Here is a 26,183-nt window from a genome sequence, read left to right as displayed (position 1 = left end):
AAAAAAATGTATTTATTGTGGTACACTTAAATTCTCACATCAACTAACTAGTCATGAAATGTGACATTTGTCTGGTTGAATTCCTTCCACGCCAGGACCCGGGTGAGGTGGTTTGGGAACCCTTACCCTGCTGTGCTAAGCAGTGTTCTATTTCAAAACTAGTGCAATTCCAGTGCAAATGTCCAAGTGTGCGAGCAAAAATTCTCTCTCTCAAACATTCACAGATGCCAGCACAGATTAAATACAATTATCTGTAAGTTTAAGTGAACACCTGTGGCAATGGTTTTGGAGTTTGGGGATGGGGTTGCAGTATTCATCCCAGCTCGCTACTGCTTTCTCTTGCTTTTCAGTTGTATATGTGAGAACCACAGTTCTGGTGCGTGCCATACAAATACCTATGCTAGATAGAATGATATGTAAAAGCTATGGTTATTACCACAAATTGTCCGAAAAATACTAACTCGGACATTAGTTCACAAAGCTATTTCCAGCTATTTGCTCAAGCAGGAGGTTCCACTTCACTGAAAACCCATGGAGTAGCTGGAGATGCTCTCAGAACCATAAACCCCACTCGCACCTCTATTGGCAAGCACCAAGCCAGAAAGTACTCTGCCCACTGGAATATAATTGAGATGTTCTCTTAGCAAGTAGTTTAGTGTGGTTTGCAACTCTTCCTAGAAAATAATCAAATTTGATTATGAATCAAAAAACACTGCTGTAAGAAAAATTAGACTCTACACTAAAAACAGAATGCAAACTGCAGAACCACTGAATCTGTTCAAAGGAAGAATTTATGTTATGTTCTTTAACATACAATAAAATAAGGCAGGCCTTTACAAGCAAATCTTTTCAACCTACATTAAATGATCAAATTATGCCATTTCTCTGATTAATATGCCCTGCTCTAACAGGATATATTAGAAAATCTGACCAAAGAAAGAAGGCTCAAGTGGTGGGGACACGTACATCGTACAGAAGATGGGAGGCATGTTAAGCAAGCATTGAGTTGGGTACCCAAGAAAGGAAGGAGTTGGGAAGGCTAAGGAATAACTTGCAAAAGAGAGTGACAGAGAATATTGAATGCACTGGCATCACCTGGGAAGTAGTACCACAACAAGTGAGCAACCATAATCAATTGAGGAACTGGACTGCCTGATATGTCAGTGGCACAGGAGGAAATAAAGTCTAAGGTAAGGTCTGAGATTGAGACTCTACAGGTGTCAAAAACTTTTGACTGTACTTTTAAGTGAGAAGTCTGCTTTGCCCAAATTTTATTAAAAAAATCAAATTCTTTAACCGTCTGGTTCACCATCCATCATATACGCCGAACACATAGTCAGTACCACTGACTAGGAATAAAAGGATCCTGTTTAATGAAAGTACGGAAGTACTTAGCATTTCACTTTGCTAAGAGATGAACAAAAGAACTCTTCAGGCATGTATATTATATATGCAGAAAAAACATTTAAATATTATATACGAAGTGCATTCAGTACATTTCCATAGTATGAAGAATAAATATACAGAAATATGAAATTTAGGATGACAGAGCGAGCACAAGTGCACAACAAATTTGGAAATGACAAACTAAGAGACAGTAGTTGTCCAGGGCAGAAGGAAGGGGGTGTACCAACAGACAGACTGACCGACCCCTATTGTCTTTCTTTTACTTCATGTCCGAATACAGCTATTTTAAAATGTGTTTAATGATTTCTTCTACCTTTCATATTTCTGTATATTTATTCATCTTCATGCTATAGAAATACACTGAATGCAGATAAACCATTATTTATTTCAACCTCTTAGTCACATTTGGTTAACTTCTTCATATAAGAAATATTCAAATGTCACTTTTTCCAGGTACCAGATGGGCTCAAATATCTGGTTATCCACAAACAAAGATACTATGGATACCTGAGCAGGTCAGCTATGTCAGCCCCAGCCTGCCTCAAATGCCACAAAACATAGTAAATGGGAAGGCAAAGTGCAAGAAATAAGTTCAAAAGTAAAATGTTCCCCAAATCCAGTAGGTATCTTTAACAGCAGGTTTCACTTAAAGTGGATATCACGTTACTGGTTTTAACAAACTTCAAAGTAAATGTCCTAATGCTACTCATTTTGTATGTCTGTTTTACATCAGTCACAATTCTGTATCACGGTTTCACTCCTGCCTGATATATATCATAAATTTTTGTAACTGGAAAGCACACTTACTGTATGGATTAAATTAAGAATAGTTTTACAAAGCAGCAGGATAGCAGACATTCACATTATTAACTCACTTTTTCACATATCTGATGATATGTTAGAGCATGTTACAATATTGTATGATAATCCGCACCACACACATCAGCAAGACAAATATATAGCTGCAGGAGATTCTGAAATCACTTTTAGAACTCTCAGTTTTAGGTAACTAAAATACTGCAGAATGTGTCATAACAAAGGTGTCATAGTGCACTATAAATATTATAATTTAATAGAAGATTGCTAATTTTAATAAAATCACATCAGTGCTACAAATGAAATCCTATACACTATTCACCTATCAATGAAGAAGAGTCTTGGATGACTTGAAAATGATCTGCCTGCTAGACTTCCTAGATGAGGAGAATTGGTCTAGACTGTAGTTACATACTTTCCTCAAGTGAGGAGGAAGTGAGAATGACATGTTAAGCCTGGTATATTCAAAGGAGTCTACAGGAATTAGGTACCCAACTCCCAATACATTTCAATAGGAGTTGGACACTTAACTCCTTTCATCTCCTTTGGAAATCTCAGCATAAACAAAAATGTTCTGTTTTGGTTCAGAAAAATAGAACAGCAGCCACCAAAGAGGTGGTGAGAACTGAGCCTCCACCATGGGGCCATGGGCTCTAACCTATTACTTGCTTGGGGAAGTCCCCCTTAATGTAGATGGAGGACTAAAACATTTGGTTCCCTCTATCCCAGCGTGCTTCCTCCACCCAGCCACCCACCCCAATGTGGTTGCCTCACTGAGAGCGTGTAGAAGGCGTATCGAGCCATTCTGTGTTAGTATGCAGATTTCAGCACTAACAGTTGACTCCGAGAATGCAAAGTTAGGTAAACCAGGTGCGAAATGAGAAATCCATCTTATATGGGGATGAAGGAAAACTATTACAAACAGTGCAAATCAAAATGTAGATGGCCACTGATAGATGTTAAGTGTCAATCAGAAAAGAGATCTGGGCAGTGAAACACGTTAATTTCAGTAGTAACCCTGAAGAAACGCGAATAAAATAGGGAAACAGAGTAAATAGACTACAAATGCTTAGCTACTTTGATACAAACCCCCCACTACAATGCTGCTATCATTATCATGTGAAGTGCCAATGTTCATCAGGGAAGATATACCTGGGACAGCGCTGGAGATACATTTTGCTCCATTACCTATCCATTGATTCAGTCTGGACAGGATATCCATTTCTGTCATTCAAAGATTTCCTCTGTTACATTCTGAAATTAAGCACAGTCAAAGGTTGAGAAGTATGTCACACTGACATCCTTTCAACCCGGAGACCTCTTTCCAAAAGTACAAACCCGTTAACAAATGTGCAATTAATTCCAATGCAAACCCTTCAATCTTGCTGGCATTTGTTAGGCTGAGTTTCTGGCTGCATTAGCTGACCCCCACCAACGCTTATGTGGCCGATGCTCAATTGCCTAATATCTTTTGACCGGCCGCCAATATACAAAAGAAGCGAGTAGCTCACAGAAGGAAGAATAAAACCTCTGTGGTACATTGCAAGGAAACTCCAAGGTAATTTCTTTAAATCTCTGACATTTGGATCATATCTGATGCATTCCAAAGGCAAAAATCAAGTTGCCCATTAGGACTGCAGGGTGGGGGGGAAAAGCCATGTCAGCTTACTTTTAGCAGTATTCCATCAATTTAGCAGTATCAAGAGGAGTGGAGGGAGCTCTGTTCAAGTGAGGGAAACACACACACACACACACACCCCTATTTGAATGGTGGGGCCTTATCTTGGGAGGGGCTGAACCCAGCTCCCCAGCATTCCCTTTTCTCTCTCAGAGCTACCCCTCAGCTCAGCTAGATGTTCCTGTGAACTTAGCCACCAGCTGCCTCTTTGCTCCATCCCTTCTAATAAAGAGTGGGAAAAGGTGGTGCTAGGACTGGGGGTGGGTGGGGAGAGAGGGAGCTGGAAGCCATGTTCACAGGCTGCCAGAGATCATACAGCTATGGTGCCCTGAACCCCACAGGAGAGGGTCACAAATGGTCCCTTCAAGACTGGTCCGCTTCCCTTTCAGTTCAACTCCCAGAGCATTGGGCTCCCTACAACACTCTCCTCCTTAGTTGAGTTCTTTGCATGGTAGAGTTGGCATCCTCATCTCTGCATGGTAGAGTTTCTTTGTCATACTCGCATTGTCGTCCTTTGCTCTGGAGTAGAAGTTTATCTTTGCTAGAGAAAGCCCAGGATGGATTCTGATATAGTTTCTTACTTGTTTTCTGAACAATAGCATAGAAAATCTTTAAATATTCACCTATTTTCCAAATGCATCACAATTAGGCAGTATGGCCTAATGCACCGGTTTTCAAACTGGGTCACGGAATGTAAGGCACTGGGTTGCAGCAGCTCTGGTCAGCACAGCTGACTGGGCCATTAAAAGTCCCGTCTGCCGTGCTTCCTGGCTAAGGCAGGCTAGTCCCTACCTGTTCTGACACCGCGCTGCACCCTAGAAGCACCCAGCAGCAGGTCCGGCTCCTAGGCGGGGGGGCTGTGGGGCTCCATACACTGCCCCCGCCCTGAGCCCCGGCTCCACACTCCCATTGGCCGGAGCCGGGGGGGCGGTGCCTGTGGGCAAGAGCCATGCAGAGCAGGACCTACTGCTGGCCACTTCTGGGGTGCAGTGCGGTCCACGGTGCCAGGACAGGAAGGAAGCACCCCCTCTGCTGCGCTGCTGACTGAGAGCCGCCTGAGGAAAACCTGTGACCCAACCCTGTGCCCCAACCTCCTGCCCCAGCCCTGAGCCCCCCCAAACGTGGAGCCCCCTCCTGCACCCAAAACCCCTCATCCTCAGCCCCACGCCACAACCCTCTGTCCCAGCCATGAGCCCCTCCCACACCCCTCATCCCCAGCTCTGCTGGGTCACGGGTATCAACAATTTTCTTCAACTGGGTCACCAGAAAAAAAAAATTTGACAACCACTGGCCTAATGGGTGAAGCACTGGACTGGTGAGCAGGAGAATTGACTTCAATTCCTGGCTCTGCCACTGGTCTGCTGGGTGACATTGGGCCTGTCACTTTCCTTCCCGTGCCTCAGTTTCCCATCGGAATTTACCTTCTTTGTAAAGTGCTTGCAGATCTACTAATAAAAGCACTATATAAGAGCCAGTTGGTATTTATTATTACTACTACTATGACTTCAAAAATCAAATGAAGTCTAATATCATTGCTGGTTTTCTCTTTAATTTAACTCAAGTTCCCATTATAAACACAGATGATAATAGGAAAAAGGAAGCATTGCTACAGCATGAGCATGCAGATTCTATAATAAAAGGAATTATAATTCTTCCCCTCACCCTTGCAAGAATATTTGATGCAAATATGACACTTGCAACTGTCAGACACCAGCATCCACACTCATGCAAAAGTCATGATTCCCCCAAATCCAGAAAGAATTACGTTTTAATTTTGAAATAAAAAAAACTCTAATTTAGTTAGCCATTGTAAATCACATACAACTATTTTATTTATTAATAACCCATAGGTTAACAACATGGTGGATAACTCCTTTGAAAAGTACATAAGAACGGCCATACTGGGGGTCAGCCCAAAGGTCCATCTAGACCAGTATCCCGTCTTCCAGGGGTGACCAATGCCAAGTGCTTCAGAGGGAATGAACAGAACAGGGCAATTATCAAGTGATCCATCCCCTGCCATCCACTCCTAGCTTCTGGCAATCAGAGGCTAGGGATACAGAGGATGGTATTGCATCACAGACTATCTTGACTAACCTATCCTCCAGCTTGAGAAACCTAGGGCCTGATTTTCAGAGGTGATACACAGAATGTCTTAAATCACATAAACCAAGAATTCGAGACACATTCTATGTATGGAGAACATCTGTGTTTTCCAGTTCCACTGACCACCTGTGTCAGCATTTCTACTCTATATTGTACGGCTTGCCTTGTGCAATCTAATTCTTTTTTGAACTCAAATTATAGTTTTGGCCTTCGTAACATCCCTGGCAATGAGTGCCACAGGTTGGCTGTGTTGTGTGAAGAAATAGTTCCTATTGTTTGTTTCAAACCTGATGCCTATTAATTTAATCAGGTGACACTGGTTGTGTTAAGTGAAGGAGTAAATAACACTTCCTTATTCACTTTCTCCATACTAATCATGATTTTTATAGACTTCGTCATATCCCCCCTTAGTCGTCTCTTTCCTAAGCTAAACATTCCCCATCTTTTTAATTTCTCCTCATATGAAAGCTGTTTCATACCCCAAATCATTTTTGTTGCCCTTCTCTGTACTTTTTCCAATTCTTATACTTTTTTTTTTTTTTTTTGAGATGGGGGGACCAGAATTGTATGTGGTATTCAAGGTGTAGGTGTGGATTTATATAGTGGCATTATGATATTTACTATTTATTTTCTATCCCTTTCCTAATGGTTCCTATCATTCTATTACCTTTTCCAACTGACACTGCACACTGAGCAGATGTTTTCCGAGAACTATCCACAACAACTCCAAGATCTCTTTCTTGAATGGTAACAGTTAATTCAGACTCCATCATTTTGTATGTATAGTTGAGATTATGTTTTCCAGTGTGCATTATCTTGCATTTATCAACATTGAATTTCATAAGCCATTTTGTTGCCCAGTCACCCAATTTTGTGAGATCTCTTTGTAACTCCTCTCAGTCTGCTTTGGACTTAATTATCCTGAGTAATTTTGTATCTGCAAATTTCCCACCTATTTATCCCTTTTTCCTGATCATTTATGAATATGTTGAATAGGACGGTCCTAGTAAAGATCCCTGGGGGGCACCACTATTTCTCTCTCTCCTAGGTGATCTGAAAGGTGATCATTAATTCCTACCCTTTGTTTCCAGTTACTGATCCATGAGAGGACCTTCCCTCTTATCCCATGACTGCTTACTTTGCTTAAGAGCCTTTGGTGAGAGTAATTTAATATCCCCACCTGTGACAAAACCTCAAAATTTAACACACAAAAATTAGCCATCTCATGAACCAATTTGAGCATAGGTTATAAAAAATTATGGAAACATTAAAATAAGGTGGTGTCTACACACCACTGGAGCTTCAGCCTTCAGCATAATAATTGGAGTTCAAACAGCTAAAACTTAAAAGCACACTGTCCTGGAGATCTTTAGGTGCTGGAGGAGGACAAATAACTGAACAGGGAGTTAAAAAGTAATTTCAGGCTTTACGCCTTCCTTGGAGTCCTCCTGCTACCCTTTGAGGTTTTACAATTGAATTTTTTTTAAAGGAATGTCGTTCTTTCCCTTGTCGTTGTGTGAAAGACTCATACAAACAAGGAAAACTAACTAAGTGTACGTCTATACCCAGCCGCTAGTTCGGCGGCTGGCAATCGAACTTCTGGGTTCGACTTATCGCGTCTTGTCTGGACGCGATAAGTCGAACCCAGAAGTGCTCGCCGTCGACTGCGGTACTCCAGCTAGATGAGAGGAGTACCGCGGAGTCGACGGGGGAGCCTGCCTGCCGCGTGTGGACCGAGGTAAGATCGAACTAAGGTACTTCGAACTTCAGCTACGTTATTCACGTAGCTGAAGTTGCGTACCTTAGTTCGATTTGGGGGGTTAGTGTAGACCAAGCCTAACACTCAAGAAAATACTAAGTGCCTCTTAATGTGCAGGAAAAATCAATGAAACTGACGACACAAAGTGGGGTCCAATCCAAAAACTAAAGAGTATCATTTGTTTTCCTCCAGTTTCTCTTAAATAGTATTCTTAGTTAGTACGCAAGTCATTTTCAGATAGTGGTATGATTTTTGGACCCCATTAATATTTCAGAATAATGCTAGAACTGTACACTTTATATACAAGTTTTGGAAGCAAGCAATTTTTGCCATTATTAAAATTTGAATCAGCTCTAAATAGTTCACCTGTCAGGCAACAACAATAAAAAAAGTCAAATTTCTCATGTCTAGAACCAACTGGAGAAATGAAAAGAAAATGTTTAGAGAATTTTGTGTTATGTAAAACATTAACTAGATACCCTGAGAAGATTGGATACTTGTGCCACATATACAATGTTACATCATTTCCTCAATAGCTGTATGTCTCAGCAGCTGTATTTCTGGGGCCCATGTGGATTTGGATGATTATCATACACAGATATATTCTTTATATCATGTATAGTAACATACAATCTATTTGGTATGTAATTATTAAGTATACATTACATTGATAGTAGTGAACATAAATAAACTACATAAATGTATAAAGAAATATTTTCTCATTATTAAACATCAGATAAAGCAGACACCTACTCTGAAGACTAAAGAAAATAAATCTATTAATAGCATTCATAACTAATAGAACAGGATATTAGCTACATGTCAACATATGAGATTAACTTGTTTGCAAATCTGCATTTTCTTGGCAAGACAGGAGAAAAAGAATCATTTAACAATAGGATATGAGCATATACTATTGATAAATTAGGCAATATAGTGTCGCCTATGAGTCCAAACAAAAAAAGTGCTTGAGATAACTGATATGGAACTCTAATAATCCATGACTGCATGCATACACACAGACACATTATGGTCCTCAGCTAACTGCATGTAGGCAGCATGGGAAATAGAGTTTATCACCTTTGGCTCTCCTCTAAGACCTTGTCTACACTAAAGGGAAAAGTTGATCTAAGCTACGCAATTTGAGTTACGTGAATAGCGCAACTCAAATCGATGTAGGTAAGATCTACTTACCGCAGGATCCACACTACATGACGTCGGGAGACGCTCTCCTATCAACTCCCCCTACTCTTCTTGATCCGCTGGAGTCCAGGAGTCAATGGGAGAGCGATCGGCAGTCGATTTAGTGGGCCTCCACTAGACCTGCTAAATCAACTGCCGATGCATCGCCACTGCAGTGTCGATCATCCGGTAAGTGTAGACAACCCTTAGAGTCCTAGGAGTCACAGGAATCCACTAAGTCAATCAGCAGGGGAAACGGATCTCTCTCCCAGAATATAGATGTATTTTTTAGAGGTCCAAAATATATCCTCCCCTATAGAGAGCTGTGGTATGAACATATGTACATTCATCGCAGATCTTCAGGGCCTAAGTTTCACACCAGGGCCTCCAACTCTGTGTGCAAATCTACACAGACACACCTGTTTATGTACACTTTGGTGTGCAAACATCTCTGAATACAGGCATTAAAAATCAAACACCTGTGGTACATGAGTTTTTTTGTGCATGAAAGTATTTTTTGACAGACATTAGACCTCAGCTGTTGATGCACTACAGTGCACAGGTCCAGCTGGGGGCTGGGTTGAAGCCTTGCAGAATGTTGAGTCTAGGGTTTCCAACAGTCCCTTATTTTTTCATCTCTATACAACAAGATCGGGAGTTGCTGAGTGCTTCAGAAAGCAGCAAGAAATGATGGTGAATATAGGTGAGTACTGCTTATTGTATTATTAATGATATAATTAATAATAATAATAGTGGGAGGAGGGATGGAGCAGAGGTACTAAGAAAACGGTCCTTTTTTAAATACAGTGTTGTGAACTCTAGTTGAGCCCTTAACAAAAACAAAACCATGATCCAGTTTGAAAATGAGAAAACTAGAGAGATTAGGTCAGAAATGCAGGGGCACAGTATATTCCTTATATGCTGTAGAAAGAAGTTGTGTATTTTTGGCTTGCGGTAGATAAGCGTGTGAACCGCTAGACTCGTGGCAAAGTGGAAATCAGTTTGCATGAATTTTTTAATTTCTCTCTCTGAATCCAATAAAGCCTTTATTTTGATGTCAAATTTCCAACCAGCTCTTTAAAATATATTAAGTTACATAAATTCCTGTAGTCCATTCCTATGAAATACAGCTATTATACATTTATAGAATTCCTTTTAGCCTGGTCTGTATATGATAAAGCCATTCCAGGAATTCACATAGTAAATTATGCATTGAATTTTGGGGGGGGCGGGGGAGGCATTTATATGATCCTAACTCTATCTGACTTATATCTGTCTGTCTAGGTTCTTATAAGAGTGCCCATCACCATAACACCTGAGTACTTCTGAAGATACAATAAAAAGAAAACCCAACAATATGCATATCTAATTTCCCCCCAAAGCTGTCTAGGGCTGTTGGGGGATGGATTTATTTAGTAGGGCTGTCGATTAATCAGTTAACTCACGCAATTAACTCAAAAAAATTAATCACAATGCATCGCAGTTTTAATCGCACTGTTAAACAATAGAATACCAATTGAAATGTATAAAATATTTTTGGGTGTTTTTCTACATTTTCAAATATCTCGATTTCAATTACAACACAGAACACAGAGTACAGTGCTCACTTTATATTACTTTTGATTACAAATATTTTCACAGTAAAAGTGACAAACAAAAGAAATTGTATTTTTCAATTCACCTCATACAAGTACTGTAGTGGAATCTCTTTATTGTGAAAAGCAACAGAGGGTCCTCTGTTGCTTTTTACAGATTCAGACTAACACGGCTACCCCTCTGATCCTTTCTTGTGAAAGTGCAACTTACAAAGGTATAGATTTTTTTTTGTTACATAACTGCACTCAATAACAAAGCAGTCTAAAAAATAAACTTTAGAACCTACAATTCCACTCAGTCTTACTTCTTGTTCAGCCAATTGCTAAGAGAAACAAGTTTGTTTACATTTACGGGAGCCAATGCTGCCTGCTTCTTATTTACAATGTCACCTGAAAGTAAGAACAGGCATTCGCATGGCACTTTTGTAGCCGGCATTGCAAGGGATTTATATGCCAGATATGCTAAACATTCGTATGCCCCTTCATGCTTCAGCCACCATTCCAGAGGACATGCTTCCATGATGATGATGCTTGTTAAAAAAAAAAAATCGTTAATTAAATTTGTGACTGCACTCCTTGGAGGAGAATTGTATGTCTCCTGCTCCATGGTTTTACCCTCATTCTGCCATATATTTCATGTTATAGCAGTCTTGGATGACGAACCAGCATATGTTGTTTGATTTAAGAACACTTTTGCTGCAGATTTGACAAAACACAAAGAAGGTTCCAATACCAGATTTCTAAAAAGATAGCTACAGCAGTCGAACCAAGGTTTAAGAATCTGAAGTGCCTTCCAAAATCTGAGAGGAATGAGGTGTGGAGCATGCTTTCAGAAATCTTAAAAGAGCAACACTCTGATGTGGAAACTACAGAACCCAAACCACCAACAAAGAAAATTAACCTTCTGTTGATGGCATCTGACTCAGATGATGAAAAAGAACATGTGTCGGTCTGCACTGCTTTGGATCATTATTGAGCAGAATCCGTCATCAGCATGGACGCATGTCCTCTGGAATGGTGGCGCATCTGGCACGTAAATATCTTGCAATGCCAACTACAACAATGCCATGCAAATGCCTGTTCTCACTTTCAGGTGACATTGTAAACAAGAAGCAGGCAGCATTAGCTCCTAAAAATGTAAAAAAAACTTGTTTGAGCGACTGGCTGAACAAGAAGTAGGACTGGGTGGACTTGTAGGCCTTAAAGTTTTACATTGTTTGGTTTTGAATGCAGTTTTTTTTTGTACATAATTCTACATTTGTAAGTTCAACTTTTATGATAAAGAGATTGCACTATAGTATTTGTATTAGGTGAATTGAAAAATACTATTTCTTTTGTTTTTTACAGTGCAAATATTTGTAATCAAAAAGAAATATAAAGTGAGCACTGTACACTTTGTATTCTGTGTTGTAATTGAAATCAATATATTTGAAAATATAGAAAACATCCAAAAATATTTAAACAAATGGTATTCTATTATTGTTCAACAGCGCAATTAATCCTGTGATTAATTTTTTTAATCTCTTGACAGCCCTATCATTTAGTCCTTATTTATTTATGCCTCCTCTCTCTTTTTGTTGTTCTCTACCCACAGGCCCGCTGACAGGGAGGGCAAAGGGGGCAATTGCCCAAGGACCCAGGTGATTTAAAAGGGCATGTGGGCCCCCAGCCCTTTTAAATCACCCGGGCGGGCTACAGGGTGCTTAGGCGTGCGAGACCGCTCCGGGCCCTGCGGACCGGCGTGGGCGATCCCTGAAGTGATGTATTCGTCACTTCTGCCCCTGACTCCACCCCCGCCCCAGGGACAGCCATGGCCCTGGGACCCGGAATTTCTGTCAGCGGGCCTATCTACTCTGCTGTTCACTTCCTCTTCCTTCTTGCCTTCACCTCTTTTTCTCCTCCTCTCGTTGCTGTTTTTTGTTGCAGTGGTGAGAAAGCTAACTTGATTAAATGAATTTTATACATTAGTCTGAAGGCAATGAGATTCGCAGTCACTTATCACCTTGTGTAACAAGTTCTGAAGTCTCAGCCCTACTGCCAAGAATGCCATCTCCTCCATTCACAAGCTCCACCCTGAACTTTCACATGCCTTGACGTGGCTGATGCATTCTGGACTAGCTGATTAAAATAAATAAATTTAAAAATAACATTCTTATGTGCACTAAATTGCAGTAATCCACCTTGGAGGTCATGAAGGAATGGAAAAGTGGCCAAGTCCACAGGCTTCAGGCTAATCATAGATCAAAAACATTATTTGTAGTTGTCACTATGTAGGCACCCAGCAGCAACACAGGAATCCAAGAGTACCCCTAAGCTGAGGACCAGTTGGGCTATCTGGGGGAGATGCCTCCAAAGGAGAACCAGGTGCCAGAGGACACTAAGTCTGTAGACACAAACTCTGCTTTTTAAGTTTTGTTTTTTTACTTAATGCAAGCACTAAAGACACACACATAAATGGAGGGGGTGGGAAGCCATTCTGGCTGTTTGGGTTACCTGATCTTCTAGCAGCTGCTGTGGATCTAACCACGGCCCTAGACCCAGTGAAGCCGGATATTATCCTCACTGTATCTTCCAGCCATCACTAACCCCTTCTTAGCCTGATTGTGTCTCAGCCCGCTAGCCTTCATCCACTCCTCAATCTCAACCAGTCACTGGGATAGGCAACTGGCATCTCTATCTAGGTCAGATGATATGTACATCTAGAATGGATGCTATTAGTATACTGGGTATTGTCCCTAACTCCCCAGTGGCCCCATATACATGTTAAACAAAAGCAAACATACAAGGGGACCGCATAACTCCACATGGAAGACACTCAGGGAGGACAAGCAATTGTCCCACACTATCCTTTGAGAACTCCCATCAAAAAAAGAAACTGAATCTATCACAAGCAATCCCATCCACTCTGTGGTCATCTCCAGGAAAGTCAGCACCACATCATGTTCAACAGTATTGAAGGTTGCTGGTAAATCTAACAATACCAATACTTAATCTTCATGGAGGACAACAAAAGTACTATAAGATTACAGTACTTTGCTCCAGTTGGATGATTTCCCTATTCATTCAAAGTAAAGAATTTTGATCATATTAAAAGCTTACATTGAAGAAGTCAATAGTCTTATGGGATTCATCTGGATACTGTTTTAGGGCTCAAATGGGACTACTTGCAGTGACAAACCGTGCAATTAGCAATAAGTGTTTTGCAGGATAGAGGCTTTAAATGCTACTTTAAAAAAATCTTGACATACATTTTGCCAACAGCCATTACTTTCTATGGATTTTATGTTTGAATTAAAGTATGTGAAAAAAACATATAAATTAAAGGACTGTACCTGCATTTTTTACAATATATCACCAATAGGAAAAAACAATATTTTAGAACTTTTCAAAGTACTAAATGGATATATTGTACTAAATATTTTACTTTGCAAATTTTGATATAACTATGAATTTTGAAACATTGACTAAAAGTGTCACAATACAAGAGGCTGGCAAGATTCATTAGTTAATCAGGCTGAATATTTGACATGCATTTTAGTTTTTAAAAATGCATGTGAGATATTTCATTGGCCGTGTTGTAGTTCTTTCCAAGGTAATTTGCTATGATGCTAAAAATGGTGCAGAATATTAGAAATGAGATTTTATTTTGTGATAAAATTAAAAAGCATATAAATTATGGTTGGCAAAATAACCATGGATAACGCTAATTTATTTAAATATGTACTCTACCATACAAAGAAATTCATTTCTGAGGACCATCTAATAAGATTAAAAATGCCACTGATTAAAGAAGTAGCCTTCAATGCATTTCGGGTTTTAGTTGGAGGAAGTTTCCAACATGAAATAGAATTTTGTTAAATGCAAAACATAAATAAAAGAAAATTAAAGAATTAATTAGAAACAACATGCTGTATTCCTGATCACAGCTAAGAATACAAATCAGAGAAGATAAAAAGGAATTTTATATCAGGTATTGTCTATCACCCACCTCATCTGCCTGTGTGATCACAACTTCTGGGATACTGCTATTTCTGTCATCTTTTTCATCTGCATGCTGAGCTTCTTCTGTTCTTCCATGAACTGATATATCCGAAGAACCACAGTCTAGCACTTCACTAACATACTCCTCATCTTCTGGAAAGTCAATGCTGATTGAAGTCTCAAAGTCTTCTACAAAGGCTTTGTTAGCACCATAAGCACAGTCAGAGGTTACCTGAGCCTCGTTAAAGGTCTGGTGTCTTAGGATGACAAACTTTGTTCCCTGTTGAACAAAGAAAAGATAAGACAGAAAGGGTCTTTCAATAGGACACGGATTCCCTTTAGCTTGCCATGAACTATATTTTATACATAAAGAATCCTAAGAAAGCATGATGCTTAAGTTTATGAAATTTCAAAGTGTGCATCTTTTCTCAGGGAAAAGAGGCTGCAAAGCAAAGTTACTATACCAACGTTCATCCATTTTCATGACCTATTTAACAATACAAAAAAACCCTTTACAAAAAAAAATCAGTATACATCCCATTATAATAATAATTTTTGATATACTTGATCAGCCTCATAAAGGATAACTATCATAATTTTAAACATACTGTCATTAATACCATGAAGATCAGAAAATTACCCCATAGCTGCCTACTGAAGGGTTTTATGTACCTTCCTCGAAAACATCTGGTGCTGGCCCCCATTAGTGACAGGATACTGAACTCAATGGATCTGTCTGATATTTGATCCAGTAAATGAATTATCCTGTCTGTCTAGCAATGAATGTTGATACAATATTGATATTACACTGATACTCATCTTATTAGCATTGTGTTTGTACAGAGAATTTTACACTTCCACAAAAAAAAATTCCTGAATGCTTCAAAAAAATTATACACACACACACACACACACACACACACACACACACACACACACACACTCACTCACTGGAGCACTGTTCTCCCTCCTCCCCCATATATTTAAATTTTCTGTATCCTGAGAGTCTTTAGGTTCCTACTTTGAGTAGTTTCTAATTTCAAATGCACAGCACCCCCCCCCCCAATACCTTGAAAACAAATTATATTGCAATACATGTGGGTGCAAGCACAACATTCATGGTTTCAAGTTACACAGTAATGCATTCTGTGCATTAAAGATTGGAATCTGGCCCTTTAATTAGAAAGAGAAATTATTTCGTTTGAGTCGCTACTTGCTAATTGTTTCTACTTCTGGCCTTTTAAAAAATAACTTGACATTATTTTTAAAAACTGGCAGAGTATGAATATCCAGATGACACAGGACATAATTATAACAAAAGGGAAGTGTTCTGTGACTAAAATGACATAATGTTGATTTCCACACAAAGCAGGGTTTCAAGAGCTTTGAGAAAAGGAAGAGGGGACCATACACAATCCTAGAACTTCACTTTTAATCAAGTTATGCAATGAACTTACCTTAATTTCATTATGTACACCAGTTAAAGCCATTCAGGTGATCATGCACTGACTGCGTAACATACAAGTATATGGCTATATTCATGAAACAGCTCAATCTTTGGGAAACAGCGGAGTTAGTTCCAGAAACCACAGCACACACTGCTATGAGAGTCTTATCTCGAGACATGTGCCAGACCCTAGCTACTCTGATGCTTTGCCAATTTATACCAGCTAAGAATCTGCCCCAACGTCAACTACAGAAGTCGTTTACAATTCTGTTTAAAGCCTATGTACTGGATAAATGTTACTCTCCTCCTCCCCCACTCCCCCCCCCCCCCATTGACAATTGGCCTCATAGTTACTATCTTGGACTCCCAAGAATGGTATCAACCTAGGTATATTCAAGATATTACATCTGCACAGTATTTCATCAGGGTGTTGCACCTGCCTATTGTGTCTTGATCGACAGATGCTCAGAAAGACACCATTAAAGTCAACTAACTGCATACGTATACAATCACAGACGTAGATTGGCTTCTGACAGTCAGATGGAACTCTTGAGCCATACAACAGATGCCTTAACTGGGTTATATAATGCACTCACTACATGTTGCATGTCATGATTTCCTCACACGGAATGCAATACATCAAGCATAGTCAAGAGTTTATCTGAAATTGCCTCATCTTCTAGTAGCCTTTGTACTACTGCTCATGAGCTAACAGAGATTGCCCTTCAACTCAAGTACGAGATGGCTGTTTTGGGAGATGGAAGTCATGAGTTCTGGTCCCCGTGCTATATATAGTCTATTCAGTGTGTGGCAGCAAGTTAAAATCTGTATGTGAACATGTTTTTTAAGAAACTTGTCTCAAGGAGCCCTTCCGAAACATCAAAGCAGGAAAAAAAAGCCAGTTAGGCACCTTTCTCTCTGCTCAGTGCCCCCACTTAGCCAGGCTCAAGGGACAATTTCAGTGCGGAATAAGTTTTAAACTATCCCTTTTTAAATTATTTTCCCTATCTGTTTGATCTTCTTGGTACTTCCCGGTCCACTGTAGATATTCCTAAAGGCATTATTCTTTAACATCAAGTGTCATGGGGAATACTTTCCGTTTTTAATAAATAAAATCTGAATCCTTCTTGCACCGACAAAATAAAATGAAAATAAATCCTTCGCTTTTATTGAGGGGTTTTCATCTATAGGTCTTAAAGGGGAAAGTAATTATTGTCCCCATTTTACAGGTAGGGAACTGGAGGCACAGAGAGGTGAAGTGACATGGCTAGTCACCCAGGCCAGTGGCAGAGGCCAAGAATAGAATTCTCCTGACTCCCAGTCCAGTCCTCTGTCCACTAGATCATCATTTTGTGATGTGTCATTCATAATTATCAACTACGAAGCAGGAAGTCTCAAAATGATATCACAGAAGAGAAAAAAAACCATTAAGTCAGTTAGTTAAAACTTCTCTCGGCTGAGTGATCTCCATAGCCTGGTTAGTGGGGCCTTTGGATTCTTAAGTATGGCTTTTGCTTAGCTTTAATATATTCGCCCCATGCAAGATCCATTTGTGGGTCTCAGAACATCCTAATTCACAGTGGAAAAATTTACCAGCTAGTTCAGTATTTTAGTAGCCTTTAATTCATGGAACGTAACCAATATAAGCTTGATAAAAGAGTAGTAATTGTGAGGTTGCCACTCATTGGAGACAAACTGCATATACCCAATTCTAACTAGGGAAACTGAGCTAGTTGCAACACCCAGCCTGTGTGAGATAACTGGCCTACCGACACAATGAGCATAACTCGGATATCTTCTTTTGTGGTAGGAGAGAGGAAAGGGGGGATTAAAACTGTATGGTATTGCACTATTTCCTTTTAAAGGAACGTGTGGTCTATCCCCAGAAAATTTGTTAAGACAAATAAAACACGAATGACTATATTGCTAGATTTGACCACAAGCTCAGAATTAATTTTTTTGAAAACACTATAAGGGTGACTTTAATGAACAGTATGATAAATCAACTTCCCTTGATATTTGGGAGAGGTTTTTTCCCCACTCTAGACATATTAACCACATTAATATAAGATAGTATAAAACATGATTCTATAAATGTGTTTGATGTCCTATGCATCAACCTCCAGTAAACAACATCATCCCAACTATATTTTTTCGACTGCAAGGAAATCAGTATTTGAAACAGACTCAAATATACAGAAAAGTGCACTCTAATTACAAGCCATTCATTCTGTGCCATGTTTCCATATAAACATCTATTAGAAAGCACCATACAAATTGTAGTGGGTCCCTTAGAAATATAGAATAGTGCTAACTAAATTCCATGTTTGCGTAAAAGCACAGGATCATATTATTTACACTGATTCCAATAATGTAATCTGTTTTGACGGGTGAATTTCCTGTTAAATCCTGGCAAATCATACACCCTTACATCTATGTGAATGATTCCATTTGCTGTCAGTTGTGTAATATGGGCAACTTTGTTACTAGTCAAGCGTAAAAGACAGTGGGAAAAAATTCTGCACACCAAGTGTGACATTGCACTGTGGAAGTAGGCATTAAATTAGAGTGAGAGGTTATAAGTCTGACAGAAACCTGATCTGTATTCCCTAATTATAGAGTCTCACTTTCACAAAACTGACACAAATGTTAAGCCAAATTAAATGTTGTTTAATTAACTATCATATACAAGACTTCAAAGCGGAATGTCTACATGTTATTTAGCAAAGTAACGGAAACCCAAGGACTTGTGAATTATCAGTCAACACAGACTGCCATCTCAGCTAACTGTTACAAGGTTAAGCCATTTCTTTTTCACGCATCTATCCTTTTAGTGCACTGCTTGTAATATTTACAGAAAAAGGCAACATGGTAAACAGTTTCACACAATGAGGTGTGAGAGTTGATAGGGCACTATTCAATAACTTTGAACTCCCCTGATGAGCTGCCAAAAATCGTTATGAATGGCCCAGCTGATGGGCTGATGACTGATAAAAGAAAAAAAACAAACAGCACTGGTAATTCATGACAACGCATACACTGCCATGACAACTAAAAGTGCAGAGTGACAGCTCTTAAGGTAAATGGGATTCTGGGAGCTTCTTTCGTCTTATTTTTTTGGTTCGGTATTAAATATTTTCAGACCTACTAATTCTTTTAGTATTAGGAGGAAAAAGGGATTTATGATTCTAATTATTTCACTTTAATTTGTTAAAATGAAACAATCACTGTGTTTTGAATACAAAATGATTTCTGTTATAAAGTGCTAATTTATAGGGGCTAAAACCTTCCTGTGACTTGGATGGGACTTCAGGTGCTCAGCACTTTGCAAGATCAGGCTCTTTCACTGGAAATTAAAATGTCAATGACGCTCAAAAAGTTGAACCTGGGCAGTGGGTGTCCAGACAGACCACTCCTGCAATGCACTATGGGACAACAGCAGGAGTAGCATTAATCAAATACAAATTGTGTTACCCCAGCACTGGGATGTGCATCGACACTGGCCACCCAACTGATGGAGCCAAAGCCAATGGAGATTTTATCTAACTTGGAACTGGGGTAACTTGCATTGATTAATGGTCAGAGAAACATGACCCAGAACAAATTTGTGCATGGGCACAAATGTATTTTCCATTGACGGAAGGATGCAGCCACTGATGCCTCGAACACAGAATAGGCCCTACAATTAGATTCCACATGGGCACAGGGGATCTGCCTACACGGATCCAGCTGGCAAATATTTTCAATTGCTTCACAGAAAAGCACAACTGCAACACTCTGAATGATTCAGCCACCATTTCCCAAGGAATAGTTTTGGTTAACTTTCCAAAAACATCAGTGTATTTGTTTAAAAAGAAACAATATTAAAACAATTCAATAGACAAAGCACGGGAAACTGATTTGTTAAAATTTCAGATGATCTATTTCCAAACCCTGTTTAATGGACGACACTGGCCATACTCATTAACACTCCGAGTCTCCTCACTGCTTACATGCCCTCAAAATCACAGTAGGAAGGCCACATTTTCTAAAAAAGCATTATGCAAGTGATGTGTGAATAAAGCCATATATTAACATAATTTCCCCTAATTGTTTTACAGCTGTTAAATTGACAATATACAAGGCACTAATATTAGCAGCCCTTGCCTCTTACTCTATCCACTCTAAGCTTTCAAATATCTCAATTATTGAAAATGGAACTTAGCATACAAGTTGAAGTCAAACATTCATGCTCCTTTTCCATTATCTCCCCCCAGGCCAAAACACATGAGCCTCTACCATCTCCCCTTCAATCTTTGTCTCAGACTAACCCAGACTGCTGGAGGTCTGTGTTTAAAAAAACAAAAACAAAAAACTTTAAACTGTTTAAACAGTTTGTAAAACTTTTAGGGCCTGATCATGTACCACTGTTTTAAACAGGCTTTAGATCTTTCCCCATTCACAGTGGCCATATAACCATAGTCTAAACCATGTCAATCCTGAAGTGTTTGAAAATGGTTCTGCAGACAGTTTCTATGCTGGGGAGGGGACCCAAGACTAACTACATGATGGAAACTTACTGCGTTATAGGACTCAAAAACACACCACACACCTCAGGCTGGTCTCATAAATTCTACAAGAATTTATCATTAATAAATCATTTTAAAAACCCTGGGTTGGGAACTGACAGTCACCTTGCAACCAGGTCCTGCATAGCTTTTCACAGTGACAATTTCTTGTTTCCATAAAAATGATCTGAGGCCTGGTCTACACCTACAACATATGTTAACGTAGCTGAGGGATGGGAGAAATTCACAATCCTGAGAGATGTAGTTAAGCTGACCTAAGCCCTGGGATAGGCAATGTCTACACTAGTAGCAAGCACTACAGCAATGCTGCTGTAGCATAGATATTTGCTACAGCAACAGAAGGGGGTTTTCTGTTGCTGCAGTGAATCCACGCCCTCAAGAGGTGGTAGCTAGTTCAATGGAAAACTCTTCTGTCGACCTAGCAGTCGCTATTCCAGGGCTTAGGTCAACCTAGTTACCAGCTTTCGAGAGATAACTATGGCTCCTTCCATCACCGTAGCAAGGGTCTACACTACACCAGCATAGCTGCAGCTCGTCAGCTGTGCTATTGCAGTGCTTATAGAGTAGACATAGGCGGAGACTCAGGGAGCCAGGCAGCCTACCCTAGAAAAACATCCCAGAGTAGCAGTGTCAACCTCAAGTGCCCCTGTCTCTCCTCCAACAAGGTTGCCTTCCGAGCCAAAATCTTAACACCCGTATTAGAAAGTGTGCTAGGATCCCACCAATAACTGTGTACTGGTTAGTCTCTTAGTTCATAGCTGTATTTCCTTCCAACTCTGTCTAAGTGCAGAATATTTAAAGAAGGAGGGGGCAGCTGACACAGTACTCCACCTCAGGGAATGCTCTACCCCACCAACGTCCAAAACAGCCTCAAACTTGCTGTCAGGTTGCAAAGTCCATGTGTTGGAATGGGTGCTGGTAGCAGAGTGGGGAACGGATTTCTGTCCAATGGGCAAGGGCAGCCTCGTCAGCTGTCTGAGTCACATGACTGGTGATGACATTATGTGTAGCAGGGAGGGGCAAAAGGAGAAGAGATCCTGCTTTGGGCAGTTTTGTTTTGTAGCTCCTACATGTCAAGGAGGCCTAGAGCTATGGAAGAAGCCTTTAGTGAGAAGAACTTGGTTTTAAATTTTTTTTTTTTTAAACTGTGTGCATACATACACACATGTATAGAAACAGAGGGAAGGAGTAGATGCCCAGGGAGGTTGAAGTGTTCTCCAGCTGAGAAAGCATAATGGGATGTATACTGATTTTTGAATGTTATAATTCTTGATGTCTGGCCAAACTGGACAGTCTGTACGCAAAAGAATAAAAGGACACAAATCAGAAGTCAAGAATTATAACATTCAAAAACCAGTCGGAGAACACTTCAACCTCCCTGGTCACGCAATAACAGACATAAAAGTCACAATTCTTCAACAAAACAACTTCAGAAACAGACTCCGAGAAACTGCAGAACTGGAATTAATTTGCAAACTGGACACCATTAAATTAGGCTTGAATAAAGACTGGGAGTGGATGGGTCATTACACAAAGTAAAAACTATTTCCTCATGCTAATTTTTCCCTTACTGTTACTCACATCTTTTTGTCAATTGTTTTTCTCCTGCTGATAATAGCCCACGTTAATTGATTAGTCTCAGAGTTGGTATGGCAACACCCATTTTTTCATGGTGTGTGTAGGTGTGTATCTAGATCTATATCTATACATCTTTCTGCTGTATTTTCCACTGCATGCATCAGATGAAGTGGGTTTTAGCCCACGAAAGCTTATGCTCAAATAAATTTGTTAGTCTCTAAGTACTCCTCATTCTTTTTACATACAATTTACTTATTGATTCACCTTGCTCTACATGGTCTCAAAAATTCCTCCCTGGAGTGATTTCCCCATTTAAGTCTCTTTTGTGCATACTTTACATATTCAACAAAGTAAATGGTAGGTTTGGATTACTACGGCATGACGTGAAAGTGTCACATACAGCCTTGTAAATTGCACATCTGATAATCTACAAATATATTTGTGAAAAGGCAGACATTTAATTAAAAAAAACCTCAGAAGTCCTTTAATATCTGCAGTTATATCCCAAAGCCTTCCAGAGGTGAAGAACCACTATGGTTATTTAGCTACTTAGATTCTGGCCAGCAAACAGCTTTCCTTACTAGCATCTGATGACTGAAACACTTTTTCCTCTTAAGATAACAAGCAAACAAGGTAATGTCAGTAGCTCTCTGCTCCTTCACAGCATGAATATCTTGGATTTCACATCAAAATGGTAACACTGTTGTGACATGTCACATCCATGGAACTGATTTACAGAAGGAGCCAAAGACAAAGTTTAAAGAAGGCTGTGGAATGATCCCCAATATAAGGGACTTTTTCAGCCATGTGATACTGCAAATGGGAAATAAATTATATAGGAGTTCAAACTTCTCTCCAACTGACCATATGATCACGCCACCTTTGACCTTATCCTTCCCACATCCTAAACCCTCTCTGTATTATTGTCTGCACCTGTTCATGTCTGAATCCTGAAAACACTTTACAGCTAGAACCCTTAAACCAGGGGTCGGCAACGTTTGGCACGCGGCTCGCCAGGGTAAGAACCCTGGTGGGCCGGGCCAGTTTATTTACTTGCTGACGTGGCAGGTTCGGCCAATCGCGGCCCCCACTTGTCGTGGGAAGCCGCGGCCAGCACATCCCTCGCCCGCGCTGCTTCTCGCCGCCCCCATTGTCCCGGTATGGTGAACCGCGGCAAGTGGGAGCCGCGATCGGCCGAACCTGCCGCGTCAGCAGGTAAATAAACTGGCCCAGCCTGCCAGGGTGCTTTCCCTGGCGAACCGCGTGCCAAACGTTGCCGATCCCTGCCTTAGACTATAATATTTTCAGGGCAGTGACTCCAATTTTTTTGTGGTTGTTTTAGATAAGTGCCATGCACATAACACACAATCACAATAGCAGCTCTTAATGGTAGAAAATAAAAAATAAAATCAGTTTTTTAAATTTAAGAAGGCTATTAAAATTTCTTGACTTTGTTTTACTTACAACTTCCCTAAAGTATAATTTGCACACCTGGGCACCATGTACCTCTCTCACAAAATATGGTGGTTTCTCCGTTCTTCTCAGCACAGATGTAATAGCAGAGTCTCATATTACCCAAGTTTACTTCCTTCTACAACTGTCAACAATACAATTATTAGAATTCCATGAAGTTTTATCACAATTTAAAGCCTCCGCTGAATTTGCCAAAATAAGTGAGAATGTATTTCATTTCATCATGAATTATCTTGGCTTTGTTACTTCCTAATTCATAAGTGCCATTAATCTGTGACATATCTCCTAAATCAGTGCCAATGAGCAAGGTCTCCCATACACTGTTCTGACTCATCAGCCAGTGAGCAGCAGAAAACAGGTGTTTCAAACAGACAGTGCATTGTACCAGTGCTCTATGTTTTTTATTGAGTACCTACAGATTTCCATGAGAAGATTAAGGTTCTTGTTTTTAATCTTTTAAGTCTGAAGTGGCCCCCATTACTGGAGCAACAGCTTAGCCCCCTGTGCATTACTGCCATACTTGGTATAATCTGAGGCACATGAGTTGACAGCCCCCTCTGGGCATAAACTTCAGAGGCCTCAGAGCATGGCACTAAGAGCGAGAAGTGCTTATAACTCTATTTCACGTCCCCTGCTGGTTCATCAAAGCCCTGGTGTGATGATCCTCAGGAACCACTCCAAGATATACCTGTTCTCTCAGGCTTTTCTCACGGGAGGGGTGGAGGAATGCTGACAGACTGGAAGATTACATTTGGGGTCAGGAAGATACCGTAGGGCCTGGGTTTGTGTTATGTTGTGCTCCTGAAGATAAAAAAAAACAACACCACTGTCAAGAACCAAGGACAATTATTATACATGCTTCCCACACCTTGCTCTGCCTTGTCCAAACCTGCAACATCACTGCAATTCCAGTCCTAGCCTTTCTTATACCGAGAGACTTGCTTACTCCAAGTTATTTGTGGTCTTGTTATATGAACACGTAGAGGTGACCACTATCCCTGTTTTCTCTCATGACCTACTCCAGAATTTGAACCCAGACTTTCCGCCAGTGCAATCCAGCCCTCGATCTATCTTGTTAGCGTATTTAGTATAGATGTTAAAAGCAGTTACAGAATATTCGATTTGCAACCTGCCATGTCTCATTTATGTGATGTAGCCATTGCAATAAAACACTTTTGACATATTACACCGGCCTATGACATGATGCCAATGGAAAATGACATGCCACAACACAATGAATATGATAACATTTAAAAAGCTACACATACCTGAATAACTAATATTTACCAACCGTTCTAAAATAGGTCAGAAAAAGATAGGGGTACCAAGCATGATTTGAAAAGCACTTCCAGCATCTTCCTGAAAATGCTTTAAGTCAGTGTAGAGTGCACCAGATAATGTCAAGGTGCTTTCTCAAGCCATCCTCTACAGAGCTATTATTTAAAAACTAAAGACATTCTATCCTATATAGATTCTTATACTTTCCTCATCACTGAAGTATCCTAGTACCCTCCACTAGTGCATGTGACGAACATCGGACACGTGCGGTTTGTTCTTGCTCACATCCTCCCCCAGTAGGAGAGTGCTGGGTCATGTTGTGTCTTGTCGTTTTATTTTATTTTAATGTATGCACTGCTGTGCACCTTGGACTTGGAGCAGAAGGTGGGGAGGCTTTTGCTGGGCCTTTGCTCCTCCGTCTTGTACCAGCCCCTGGAAAACTGTCTCACGCACAGGTGACCTTTACCTTTATGACAGAAAGTTCCATTGTGCCCAAGAAGCCAAGTTGACCACAGTCCTTGTCTCAGAGCTTTAGGTGATCTAGATATCCTAGGCTCTGGCCAAAGAAGTTGTACTTGACTTAGTAAGTATTAATATACAAATATACAGCATCTGCCATCTGAGGAGCTGAAAGCACTTTACAAACATTAATGAATTAAATGTCCAGCACTCCTGTGAGATAGGGAAACACTATCCCTCTGTTACAGACTGGAAAACAAGGGCAGAGAGAGGTTAAGTGATTGGCCAAGGTCACAAAATAAATATGTAAAAGAAAGTGGAACTCAGATCTCCTGACTTCCAGCCATGCACTTTAGACACAAGGTCATCATCATCTCTAATTCATTCATGCCAGGCCTGATGCCTAGAAGTAACTTATGTGATACGGCTAATATTAACATTGAATATTAGGGAAAAATCCATCTTCGCTTGTATTTTTTGTTTGTTTTTCTTTGACAAAGTATTACTGGCACAAAAGTTCATAGAAAGTGGAATTCAGAATCACGTGCATAAGTATGTTCTGATGAGTTGCAAACACCAGGAAGCAGAAATAATATAGAGGACTATAGAGATTAGAAATATGGCCAGCAAATACCACAATGAGATTCAACTTGGAAAAATGCAAGCCAACGTACCTGGAGAAAAATGACCTAAAACATACAATCAGTGAGAGGAAGAAATGGTGGAAGCAGTATTACTGAAGGAGAATAGTGGGTGACTCTGGACAGCAAATAAAACAACTATGCTCTTTAATATGTTTTTTCTAAAAGTCGGTGCAATTTCACATGGCAAAAGGCAAAGGCATCAGATCATGGAT

This window comes from Chrysemys picta, chromosome 14 (assembly GCF_011386835.1).
Source record: "Chrysemys picta bellii isolate R12L10 chromosome 14, ASM1138683v2, whole genome shotgun sequence".
NCBI classification, from domain to species: domain Eukaryota; kingdom Metazoa; phylum Chordata; order Testudines; family Emydidae; genus Chrysemys; species Chrysemys picta.
Note: the sequence above shows the minus strand (reverse complement) of the source record.